The sequence below is a fragment of the Callospermophilus lateralis genome, chromosome 7 (assembly GCF_048772815.1).
Source record: "Callospermophilus lateralis isolate mCalLat2 chromosome 7, mCalLat2.hap1, whole genome shotgun sequence".
In the NCBI taxonomy this organism is placed as follows: Eukaryota; Metazoa; Chordata; class Mammalia; order Rodentia; family Sciuridae; genus Callospermophilus; species Callospermophilus lateralis.
The window spans coordinates 14,657,544-14,671,379 of NC_135311.1; the positions used below are offsets into that span (position 1 = coordinate 14,657,544).

At 37.4% G+C, this 13,836-nt stretch overlaps 1 protein-coding gene across 4 annotated transcripts in view; it reads left to right on the plus strand.

The window, feature by feature from the left end:
* The window catches only part of Ddr2 (discoidin domain receptor tyrosine kinase 2), a 145,887-nt gene that overhangs the window by 15,742 nt on the left and 116,309 nt on the right, over positions 1-13,836 (plus strand). For all 4 annotated transcript variants that reach the window (XM_076862760.1, XM_076862762.1, XM_076862758.1 and 1 more), the window contains exon 2: positions 1,491-1,608. The gene's annotated coding sequence lies outside the window, so the exon portion shown is untranslated. The remainder of the gene's footprint in view (positions 1-1,490; positions 1,609-13,836) is intronic.

Sequence of the window (13,836 nt, forward strand, 5' to 3'; positions counted from 1 at the left end):
CCAAGAAAAACTGTTTGAGAACCCTTAGACCCTGCTTTTTTCCCTCATGATGATGTGACATTGGTGAGAGAACATATTTCAAGAGAGTTTCATGTTTGTAAACACTCCTATACCCACAGGCTCAGACATTGTTAATGCTCATTTTTCTGAAGTAGTGAGGTAAGTCCCAACTATAAAGGTTCAGTTATATGATAGCAATTTGGCTGTTTTCTCAAATATGGAAGCAATCAACTACTTGTTTGATTAGGAAACTAAAAGCCAGGGGAAAGCTGTCTGAAGATCTGTGGCTCCTATTCTGGCTTTGTGAGGACATTTCATTCTCATTAGCAACTGGCAACGTGGAGCGCCATTTAGCAACACTACTGAACACCATGGCACCACATATAGTCAAACAGCTATGTCTATTCAGTGGAATACAATAGAACAGAGGAAAGGAATAAAACAATTAAGTAGACTGGAACGGAACTATTCCTAACATGAATATCAGAAAAACCAAGATGAAATGCATGTGTTAATACTTGATTTTTTGAGATTAAAAATCTACAATTCATAGTTTTTATATACATGTAGACTATTTCTAGAAAACTACTCAGGTAACAGATAACTAGTTGCCTTCTTAAGCAAGAGATGATATTCTGAGGTGGATGTGGGATTTACTTTTCTTTTCTTTTTTTTTTAAAGAGAGAGTGAGGGTGAGAGAGAGAGAGAGAGAGAGAGAGAGAGAAAGAGAATTTTTTTTAGTATTTATTTTTTAGTTTTCGGCGGACACAACATCTTTGTCTGTATGTGGTGCTGAGGATCGAACCTGGGCCGCACGCATGCCAGGCGAGCGCGCTACCGCTTGAGCCACATCCTCAGCCCCTTACTTTTCAATTATATGGGATGTTGTGTGGGATCTTTGGAAATTCTTGAGATTTTTTTTGAGAGGTACAAAAGACCCAAATTATTTTCATAAGAACATTAGGATGTTTTTTCTTTTTTCACTCTCATTCTCCCATGAGTAGAAGGTAGAGCTTTCCAGAGGTTAAGTGACATGTGATATCGTAACAAATTAAATCCAGAAGCAGATATGCTAATCCAACTGTGTTGATGAAGCCAGACATTTAAGACATTTTCAAAAACAAAACAATGTCACTCTTCTCACTAAGTTTTCTCTGAAGAGAAGTTTTTTTTTTACCTCAAAATTATTACTTGTGCTAACATTATTATTATTTAAGAAATTAATATTAATAAATTCAAAATTCTTATTTTGTTTTAATTTATAAACATTTTAATTTGTGAAAGTTTTAATTTGTAAGACAGTAAATTCCAGGAGACATAAACACAATCTCTTTGAGGTTCTCTGGGCCATGTCCGTTTCCCTCAGTGCCTCACGTGCTTGGAAGCTTTATTGTGTAGTGGTGAAGGGGGATGCCAAGAAGGAAAGAAATGTGAATGAAGCAAAAGTTTGCAATAAAATAGTGCTTTTTCTTTTTTCCACTTCCATAAAGGAGATCTGCAGGTGCTCTGGGGTGCAGTGCTCTAACAAGTTCCAAAATAATTGAAGAGAAGCAGAGGCCAGTTGTTCCGAGGATCCTGCTCCACAGAGAATGTTCTGCACCCATTGATGTAAGTAGGGCCAGTTGCTGAAGCTGTGTCAACACGTGTGATTGAAGACAGAGACAGGAGCCTTGTGACTCCCCTTGAAGCCCTCATTTCTCCAGGCTGGTGTCACAGGGGGAGTTTAGTGCTTGGGTTTTGTGCTTATAGCTAACATCAAATGAGGAGACAATGCATTTGATTACATAAGAAACCTGATATTGAATTTCAGTTAACACTTTCCACTTCTACAAATCTGGTTGTGATGAGACCCATGTTAGAGGCCAATCTTGGAATGTGCTGGCTAAGGATGTCTTCCCCAACTCTGAGTGGGGTATCTGGCCTCATGCTAGAATTTCTCCGTCCTTACTGGTTCCACTGGACTCTAGGGTTCCTGGATTGCTGGGTATTTTCTAATATTAGAAATCTCATTAAAGTTTTTTTTTTTTTTTACAAGTTACTTTCTTCTAGCAATAATTTGAAGTGACTTACAGTAAAACAATGCTTAATAGAAACATCAAAACCAGGAAAACAGGCCAAGAGTCGATATATAATACAGTCAATATATAAGAATTTCTAGCCCAGAGATACTTACTGCAGATCAGTACAACACTAAACTGGGACTCATGGCAAAAAACAGAGGCATGATGCATTTCAGAACTTTTATTAGGACACTAGGAAGCATTCTCACTTATCAAGGTGGTTTGCCACAGGTGAATCTTTTTCTGAGTGGGACTTCTTTGTTCAACCTTTGGTAGGTTCAAATCTTACCTACGAATCTAGACCTGAAGCAATTTTTTGAATCAGAGACCTTACGAAGCTTAAGCTCATTGAAATTAGAAACCATATCTTCTTCCTGCCTCCCTCTTCAATCCTAGCATAGAGTCTGACACGTGCAAGATGCTCAGTGAGAACCCGCCTACTTGACATAGACTTTATGGTTTTCCTCAGGGCTTCAGAATGCTTGTTGAATGAATGAATGATTGAGTAAATAATGAGTATATGCGAGTGCTAAGTGGTGATTGGCTATGAGCAGGGGCTAATGTAGTATATATATATTTTTCACATTCTCCAGGTTTCTTCTCACTGTCACAATGCTCCTTGGATTATACACTGCTTTCCATTTGTTATCTGGAGAACTCTTCATTACTCCTTAGCTGCCTTGTGGTGATAATTCATAGTTTAATATTATAAGTTCTCTGTTTTCCACAGATTTCCTAGAAACTTGCTTTTTCTTCCCTCCCCGCCCCCTCCTTCCTTGCTATGACAGACTCTTGATACAGGAGAGCTAAGAAGTTTTAACTAAAGCCTTTATGGTATACATTTCAGAATGATTAACTCATAGCTATGCCTGACCACTAATCAGAAGTTATTGCAGGATCTCTCTGTTACATTAGATTCCCAGACATTATTTATCTATGAATCATTCTGCTTTACCTTTCAGAAACTATCATTGTGGTCTTTTCTGATCTTAAATAACTATTTCCAAAAGCCATTGTTTCAATATCCAAGGCATGTACTATATATAGCCTCTCCTGTGAAACCTGATTTGGGTGCCATCCAGCACCCCCACTTTCATAATATTACACTTGGAACCCTCTCAAATATTTTGGTTAGAACAATAGTTTTTGAACATTTGTGTAAGGAACCAGGAGAAGGTTTGAGGGGCACAAATATAAATATATAAATAAGAGATAATCTCAACCTATGTTTGGCAGGAGCTAAAAGAAGAGAAAAGGAATAAAAAAGAGAACTATACTCAAAAGAGATGAGCATGGGTCAAAAGAGCGACAGTCTAAGGAAAGCGGGAGCACTTGATTCCTGGTTGGTCAAAGAACAAATGTCCTAAATAAAGAGGGTGCGAGTTTGGGATTGGAAACTGGTTCTGGAAAGGAATTCAATACCTACAGGAAAGATGTGGGTCAGTCATTACAGCTGATATAGGCAACAAGGACCCAGAGAGATCTGTGTTGGGCATGTGGGGTGAACAAGAGGGAAAACGTAGAAGTCTACTTAGAGCAGAGTGTGGGTTGATAAAGATGGAAAGGAGAGTAGCCGTCAGACTGGGAAGTCCTAACTGTTGGCCAGGCTGAAACATCTGGACACCATTTTAGGGATTCACACCTGAATTGTACATTTTCGGGAGGGAAAGATGACTTTACTTTTGAAGATGTTCATTTCTGAGGTCCTTTTTGATGAGTGTGGGTACAGTTCTGAACCAGACTTAAGGTGTCAAAAAAAAAAAAGTAAATCTCCAGGGGGAAATACCTGAAACCCTAAAAGTATATGTGCATGAGATTTTTAAGCCAATGTTTTCTAAAATCTTGATTGTTTATTTTTGCTTTGATCTTTACAGAGTTTATAAAGAGTAGATTTAAGGATTGATCACAAACTATTCTCAGAGCACAGATCCTGGGTTGCTCCCCAAATTTTTATTTTCATTGTTTCAATTTTTGTTTCATTATAACTTTTCATATTTCACTAGATATTTTAGCCCCAAATGTAAGTTATAGTAATAATGTTGTCAAGTCTTCCTGGTTGGCAATGTATACTGAATTGCCTCCTAAGCTTAAATTTACTCAAAAGTTCCTGCTTCCTTGTTTCTTCTTTTAGTGTGATGAGAGGGATTTAGAGTCTCCTTTCTCAACACTCAAAGCAATTTTAAGAATTTCTCACTGGTTTCTACTTGTCTTACAAGAAAAATTCATAGTCTCATATATTAATTAATTCTTATTATATATGAGTTTTCTTTCCCTCAGATGACTGTGATTTCCTCTTTTAAGATCTGAGTCTCTGTCAGTTATTTTTGCTTTTGCACAGCAGTTAGCATAGTGTTACACCCGTAGTATTTTCTTTGTGGGTAAAGGAACTGGGTAGTTTATGATAAGCTGCAGGAGCCCATCTGTTTCCATGTTTCTCTCCACTATTACCTTTCTTTCTTTCTTCTTTTCTTTCTAGAGAATTGTTTTCAGTAGATCTTTGCTACTTGAAATATTTCCTATTGATGGTATCAATATAACCTAAGAGCTTATTAAGAGTTCATAATTCAGGCCTCAGAATAAATTAGAATACATATTTTGCTTGGCATTTGAGACTTTTGTTTTCTTACACAAGTCACCTAGGAATCATGCTAAGTACAGGATCTAACATATTCATAGTTCTTAGGTAATGACAGAATAGCTAGGCCTTAAAATTTTATACTATCAAAGTAGTTATTTCCTTTCTTAGAGTGTCCTTGGACAATATTTCCCCCTTACTGTGACACTCCTCTACATACAACAGGTTTATGATAGGATTGGTACCTAGGGACTTTGGGCTGAATCCAGTCCACCAACCTGTTTTGGTAAATAGAGTTTTATTGGAGCTTAGCTATATTAATTTATCTATAGATTATGTATGGCTTCTTTTGTGCTACATTGGCTGAGCTGAATAATTATGACAGAAATTATATCTTTACAGAAAAAAGTTTACAGACTTTGACTTACAAGAAGAACCCTAACATTTTTTTAAAGTTATGGAAGTAGCTATGATCTTTTGCCCCTGTAGCAAAATTTGTAAGCCCATCTTAATTTGTCTCTATTCTAGGAGAAGCTGAATCGTAAATCATAATTCCCAAGTAGACAATGAAAAATCTTGAGTCCAGTTGATCCAAATAATGGTACTAGAGAATCTATGACTTTCCAAGTCCCATTTAATCTCTCCCTCCTAGAATGAAAGATTACAATTTTATTGAGATGTATCCTTCTTCCACAAATTGATTCCCTTAGTTGTTCAAGGTAAATTTGACTTTCCCAAGAATTAGAAAGAGTAGAAGAGGAAATTCTGAGTAGACATATGTTTGGGACCAAGAGAAAAAAAAATCTTGCATGGGTTAGATATAATCTGCATTTTTAAGCCTGAAAAGGTATTGTTGGTCTCAGCCCATTTCTGGACTCTTCATTGCGCAGCTAGATTCAGATGGTGTGGGCTTGGAGTTCTTTTAATTCCCCTGGAGAATCCCACCACCTGTCTCTTATTTAGGGTTTTGTGAATTGTGAAATAATGGCAGACACAAGCTCCAAGAATAGCTGCATGTGTACGCCAAGCATACAGAGATGGAAGGCTTGGGCCAAGAAGCAGGAAATACAGAAGAGGGGCTGGGATGGAGGCATCTGCTCTACAAACAGTGCAGCCGGAGGCGGTGGGAGGAGAGAGGCGGGCCCCATGCAGTCATTCAAGGATGTGGGCACTCTGCTCTGATCTGCAAGTGTTGGAGATCCTGGCTCTGCTTCTGGAACCAAATTTCAGTAGAGGTGGGTGTGAAAGAATTGAGATCCTTTTCCTCCTCCAGAGTTATCTGAAGCCAAAGATGTTCAGCGTGGAATTCTGTGGGAAACTTGGCTGTAGTTCCAGGAGCTTTAGTTTTAGTTCCCTTCCCCTCTTTGTCTGCATAACACAGGACACTAACAGGGTATTTTGAGAAGATGGTGTAGACATAAGTCTTTGCCTCAATTCTAGAGTATATCTCACCCCCAATTAACTCAGAGGTTGGAAGAGTGAATTGGGACCCCTTACACTAAGAACTACCCGCCCTGTTGCTGGGAACCCTCATCAAATTCTCTCAGGCACATTTAGCTCAATTTCTCAGCTGGTCAGAATATGGGGGGTTGAAAGCCCAAGTTATTGTTTGGGCTGATATTTCAGCCATTCCCTCTATTGGAAGAAGTATAGCACATTAATTATTTAACTAATAAATTCCACAATTATCCATCTAAAAATATTCCAGGTAAGGGGAGGGTGTGGGAAAAACATACACTGAAGAATCAGAGATGCTTGAGTTTAGATTCTAGTTTCTCCATTCATGAGCTAACTAACTCCTCATTCAAATTCTATTTCAGTCACCATGATTTTTGTCTCCCCATTCCATTTTCCCTGAATCTGTGCATTGAGTTGATGGAATGTTTCCTTCTCTCTGGTTTTGCAGCAACCTTTGCATATGATGAATGAATATTCATCATACATATTATATGAAAATCATTAAGTGTCTGCCTTTCTCCCCAGATTGTAATGTTATTGATGGAAGAGAGTTTTATTTATATATTTTTACCCCTACTGCCTGACACATATTAGCAATTAAACATATGTTTATTATACTGAAAGGTACTCATTATGTAACTTTACTTTCCAAAAACTTGGCTTTCTCTTATGTCAAATGAAGGTGATAAAGATATACTTTGTGACTTTGTTGTGAGGATAAAATTATGTAGTGTTCAGAAGAATGTTCTGTAAACATGGAGGTACTCCTGGATTGATTTTAATGTAGTAGAAAACAACAAGAACATGTGGAAGGCATGCAGAGATGTCCTAGACCACTTTTTCTAAACTGAATGATTGATGGGGGAGGATCTGGAGACTTGTAAGACACATTTCAGTGAATGAGTTGACACTGGACAGGGCTTTTATGTCTCTTCCAGGAGATTATATGCTTATAACAGTAGAGACATATCATATTAATTTCTGAACTTCTTTACTCTCCTAGGCACAATTAAGAATGCCAATATTTGGGCTGGGATTGTGGCTCAGCAGTAGAGTGCTCGCCTAGCACATGCGAGGCCCTGGGTTCGATCCTCAGCACCACATAAAAATAAATAAAATAAAGATATTGTGTCCAACTACAACTAAAAAAGTAAATATTTTTTTTTAAATGGAAAGCCAATATGTAATAATTGTTTTTTAAAAAATTTTAAATTTGTTCTCATTAGATATACATGACAGTAGATTGCATTTTGACACGTCCTACTTAAATGGAGTATAACTTCTCATTTTTCTAGTTGTACATGATGAAGAGTTACACCAGTAGTGTAATCATATAAGCATATAGGTTAATAATGCCTGATTCATTCCACTATCATCCCTACCCCCCACACCCTCTTCCTTCCCCTCATTCCCTTCTGCCTACTCCAAAGCACCTCTATTCTTTCCTAGCCCATTCCTGCTTACTGTGAATTAGCATCTGCATATCAGAGAAAACATTTGACTTAGTTCTTTGGGATGAGCTTATTTCGCTTAGCATGATATTTTCTAGTTCCTTCCATTTACTAGCAAATGCCATATTTTATTTTTTAAGGCGGAGTAATATTTCATTGCACATATATACCGCATTTTTTAATCCAGTCATCTGTTGAAGGGTACTCAGGTTGGTTCCATAATTTAGTTATTGTGAATTGAGCTGCTATAAACATTGATGTGGCTGTGTCACCTGGGTCAAATGGTGGTTCCATTCCAAGTTTTCTGAGGAATCTCCACACTGCTTTCCACAGTGGTTGCACCAAATTGCAGTCCCACCAGCAATGTATGAGTGGACCTTTTTTTCACATCCTCGCCAACGTTTATTGTTGCTTGTATTCTTGATAATTGCCATTTCTGATTGGAAAAGACGGAATTTCAGTGAGTTTTGATTTCTCTAGTTTTGAACACTTTTTCATATATTTGTTAATGGATCATATTTCTTCTGTGAAGTGTCTTTTCAGTTGCTTAGCCCATTTGTTAATTGGGTTGTCTTTTTGGTGTTAAGTTTTTTGAGTTCTTTATATACTCTGGAGATTAATGCTCTATCCGAGGTGCATGTGATAAAGGTTTTCTCCCATTATGTAGGTTCTCTCTTCACGTTATTGATTGTTAATAATAATTGTTTTTTTGATGGGCTTTGCAAAGATAAAATCTTCTGTACCTCAAATCTTTCCATATCTGTAACTTGTATATGCCCTATCTTGAGAAGGTGAATGGCAGAATTATTGGACTGAAAAAACAGATTTGGAAAGAAGAGTTGAATTCGAAACATGTTGAGTGTGAAAGCTGTCCATCAAGCATGAGATGGAACGTGTACAGATTCCATAGTGCTTAATGCTGTGGCTTGTTCGTTTAAAAGCACATGATAAATATTTATTGATTCATTGTGAAATTTTGGATCCCCCAGTCCATGTAGGTAACAAAGAACTACCACAGATATTTGAGCAGGGTTGTAAGATAATATGAATTTTGCTCCAGGAAGACTTGATCTTGCTGTTGAATGTAAGGAAGATTGGAGGGAAAGGAGTCGGGGGTTGGGACATTCCTTAGGAGGTCCAGCAAAAGAGTAAGTGGGCAGTAAAGGAGCCGGAAACAGACCTGTGATAGGTAGAATAGGGAGGAGGGGACTACACAAGAGACTGGAGATTCATCTTCCTCCTCACTATTATTAACCCTAGAGAAATTGCCTGGTTCTGGGAGGAGCAAAGACCAGCCTCCTCTGGCTTCAGCACAAAAGGCAATGATTGCATCCAAGGGGAGATAATGAGAAACACACAGGCCGTGGGGATCAGGAAAGCACCATTAATCTTTTTGTTGCAAAACTGCACTTTCCAAAGCCCTGGGCAAGGCTGCAGAAGTCTCAGCATGAGGACTTGGGCCCTGTACTAGGAAATGCAAAATGGAATCCCCCTTAATAAATCACAGACCTGATAATATCCAAGAATCCCAGAAACTGGGAGGGCAAAGGGGTGGGGCAGTTTCTGAGGAAAAGGAGAGGAATGAAGTACTGATGAGAAGATAAGAGAAAGCAAAGATGGAAAAAATGGTCAAGGGTTGAGTAGACAAATTTGATCCAGATATTTTTTTCCCTCTACAGACTAATTTTCTAGACACTTTGCTCCATATACAAAATATTTATTAATTAACTAAAAGCTGTTAGAACAGTTGAAGTTACTTTCATTAAATAAAAACTCTTATTCTCTCCAACCCCAGAATTGTATACATACATATTTTTTTTACTTATTAAATAATCAAAGATGGACGTCAAATAGATAAGATATATGAATGAGATTTGAAACTGTCAATACTATTTGATTTAGGAATTTTGTTTTTATGAATCTGTGGAAACACTCTGAAAGGGACAAAATTTATATACAAAGATACTATTACATCATTAGGTATTTGAAAAAGGCTTATTAAATAAAAAATAAAAGTCACCATTGTCTAAAGGTATAAAATCAATTTTGTAAAAATGAATAGAAAAATACTTGAATGAAAACATATCAAAAGTGTTTGCTTTTAGATGAGGAGATTATGGGAGCATTTTTGTTTTTTAATAATTGAGATGTCATAAATATGATATGTGTACATTATACTTATATCAGAAACAGAAATAAAAGATGGTACATAGCTTTTTAAGAGAGGAAGAGATTATAAAGGAGTACTTGTTCCTTTCAGAGAGAATATGTGAAAAAACTTGGTAATTTACTCTTTCCTTGGAATTCTGAGATTTTTTTTTTTACTCTAGAGAAAAATCATTCTTTGTTTCTACTTAAATTATTTTCATTTATCAGTTTGTTCCTGAGGGCAAATAATTGCAGGTTTGCTATTTGAACTCTGTTCAAATATATAAAATAATTTTTTTATAACCTACATGGAAAACAAGGTCCAAATCCCTTGGACTGATATCCAAGATCTTTCAGAGTCAATTTCCAATGGCTCTTTCCATTTCAGTTCCTTTAGTTCCTTATATGTATTTTTTATTCAAATCAAAAAACCTTCTTACTCACTATTTCTTATATATGTCCCAACTACCCATTTCTACCATTTGTTCCTGGGGACATTTTCACAGAGCATGTGTTAAAGTCTGTAGGTAGTAGTCTCTTTCAGCAAGACCACGGTGATGTGGTGTGTGGTCCTGGCAAGGCAGTTTAGACTCTGGATTTTAGATTTAGTGCACTTGTAAAACGAGGGAGTGTAACAGGTGGTTGTCCTTAAAGTTCTAAAGCTTGGTGAGCTTTGTCCCCGACTGTCCTAGGTTTGCTCATTCATCTGTCTGTACCTCATTTCAGGTTATGACTGCTGCCTTAAGTGGCCCTTCCCTTCCTCTCCAACTGCCAAATCCTGCACTCCTTGGCTAATCTTTTATTTTCTTCTTGACCCTGTTGTCTATAGTTCTAATTAACAGACTATATATGTGATTCCATTGTCCCCTCACTCACACTGCCTTTGGTCAAAACCATGGCATATGCCCGGGATTCAACAGATAATATCATTTGGATAATTCAATTCCATGGTGGTGGGGGAACCTAGTTGAGTGAGATTTGGTATGAAAATGCATATTTCCTTAAATCTTTGCTTTATGGTCCAATAGAGCCCAATCTGTGTCCCAGTTGCTAAGAGCAAAGGAATATATAGACTATTTATTCCAATATTCTTAAGAAAAACCACACACAGACCCATAAGTCTGTGTTTCTTTATTTTGAGTCAGAGGATGTTTTTTTTCTTTCATAGCCAGCATACAAATATGAACTTTATAGGACCTACCAGGGAATAGATTCCACTTCTACCATTAGTTTAACCCTGTATTTCTTGTATAATCCCTAACATGACTAAAGACTTCTTGCCCCTTCAAATTTCTGCAAATACTTTGATCCTTTCCTTTATCTTCGCCACTCATGTCCATGTTGGACAGAAACAATGACGAGTTGAGGGAACTGAGTGTATACAAAACACCAAGAGCATCTTTGCCATGTTCCCGCACAAGGGGCATGGTTAGAAGGAGGTGATCAGAGCTATCTTCTGATTCACCCTTCACAAGGGTTGCCAGAGCAGATGGACACTTCCCAACTGTTTACTCTTTCTCTCAACCCATGAAGCATTCTTTCTCTTTCTGTTTCTTATTAATAGCACAAGAGACTTTTTTTTTTTTCTTAAACAGCTTAGTGTAGAAATCTTGCCATATTCAGTTTTGCAGCTCTTTTTGGAACCAAGTATGGTGCTAAACACAAGGTAGGCATTCAGTAAGCATTTGTGGAGTGAATGAATGAATAAAGGAAGGATAGACAACTTTGATGGCAATAGGGGTTAATGTGAACTGTGGGAAGAGCATCGGGTCGTAGTCAGAATGGGTGATGGATGATTGCTCTGACTTACTAGCATTGTAACCTTGAATAAGTCCCTTCATCACTGATGAATTCCCGAAAAGTGTGTGTGTGTGTGTGTGTGTGTGTGTGTGTGTGTGTGTGTTGGGGTTGGGAGTGGTAGTGATTAAACATGAATACCTTAGAAAGAAATGTATGTAAAATCATCTGGTATGATTGCAAGTGAAGGCCTGGACTTTACGTAGCTCTCCTTCCTCCTTTTTTGTTGGTACTAGGGATTGAGCCCAGGGGGGGGGGGGATTCTAATTCTGAGCTGCAACTCCAGCCCTTTTTATTTTGAGGCAAGGTCTCCCTCAGTTGCTTAGGCTGGCTGCAAACTTAAAATACTCCTGCCTTAGTCTCCCAAATGGCTCCTCAATTTTTTTTGAAAAATTAAAAACTCTGAAAATAACTAAACAATCCGAACATTTATACATATCGTTTAAGAATTATATAAAATGAGAAGTAAATTTTTCCTTCCTAGCTATCTCTTCTAATTCCTCAAAGTTGACTACATTTCTTGACATTCAGGTTTGAGGCTAACCCTTCCTGTCATCTTCCCAAAGTCGCTTAAAATGGAACTATTCGTATCTATGTATGTAACTACCTATGATTTCTAAGTCGCTTACTTTTAGAATGAAGACAGAAATATTCATGGTTTTAATAAACAATAAATTACCGCTAGTCCCCACTTCCAATATTTTGTGATTACAAACATTATTGCAATGAACCTTCTTATGCATTTATATTTATATGTTTCGTTGTTGCACTTACTTAAGTATCAAGACACATTAACATGTATGGTTCCCTTGACTCATAACCACCATGAGAAGCAGGGTAGAAATTGTTGCTCTGTAAGACAGATAAAGAAAAAAGAGGGTGAAGGGAGCAAGTGAACTGCCAGGAACACACACAGACACACACAGCAAGATTGTAGCAGAGTTCAGATTTCCTAGGGCCTTGAATTCCAGTCCACAACTCCTTTTATCCCACTGCAAGAAAGCATGAGGTGAGGGGTAATATCCACAACCAGACAGAGAAGGGTGGATCAGTGAGCAGACAAGCACTTTGAATTATATAAAGCAAGCAAACAAACAAAACCCAGCAACAATAACAACATCAACAAACACCACACGCAAAAACACACATACACACTCACACACACTCAAACTCAAGGCCAAACACATTTAAAAGATTGTTGGAAGAAATATACCAGTGGTGAGTGAGGAGCCAGCATAAGATGAGTTGTTCTTTAATGAGCCATCATCTCTTTTGCAATGTTCTCAGTATGATGTACAAATGGTGAGGCTGGTATGGGTTGCATAAATGTGTCAGGGGATTTACAAAGGACTTTCCAACAATCCTACCAATGACACTGTCCCCCTCTCCCAAGAGAAGTGTCTAGGGAGGGCCCATATGCATGTGGTTAGGATTGGCCTCAGTCGCCACCTTCCTTAATTATCTACAGGAAATCAAAGCTATTTTATTAAAATTCACAGATGCAATCAATTGGCAGAGTCACTGGAGACCAAGCATTTCTCAGTGGTCAAGAGCATGGGAGAGAGGCTGGCAGGAACAAGAGCTAGCCAAAAAAAAAAAAAAAAAAGTGATGGGAATTTTTAATATTAATTTCTTCTGAGTTTACTTTCATATTTTTTTTCTTTTCAAGACTTTCTTTATTGGCCTGATTTAATTGCCTCCAAAGTACTTAACATCTGACTAGAAGCAAGAAAAATGTGCGAAAGAGATGGAATTTAATACTATTATGAATTGCCATGTAGTTATAATTACTTAAAAATATAAAATGACTCTAAATACAATGTCACCTCAGTCCACAAGTGCAAACTTGTTAATGTGAACATTTTATCGATATTAAAGTGTTATTGTTGTTTTTAAATAATTTTGACCAACTAAAACAATGCAAACTAATGAACATAGTAGGGAGAAAATCTTAGGGAGACATGGCTGGGCCTAGGGTAAGAAAGTGAGGCGCTTGTCTTGGGTACAAGCTATAAGAGGGCTCCAAAAAATTTAAGGATCAAGAGAAATTATCTTTTTTTTTTTATTATACATTTTTTGGTTGTCAATGGACTTTATTTATTTATATCTGGTGCTGAGAATCGAATCCAGTGCCTCACACTTGCTAGGCAAGTGCTGTACCACTGAGCCACAAGCCCAACCCAAGAGAGAGAAATTATCTTTTAATATGGTACTTAATATATCAATCAGCAAAGTACAATCTGTGAGCCAAAAACCTATTCATAAATAAAATTTTATAGTAAAGCCACAGAAAGTGAAGTTATACCAATAAGGAGAACTGAGCTCATTCTTTGACGTGTGAAAATCC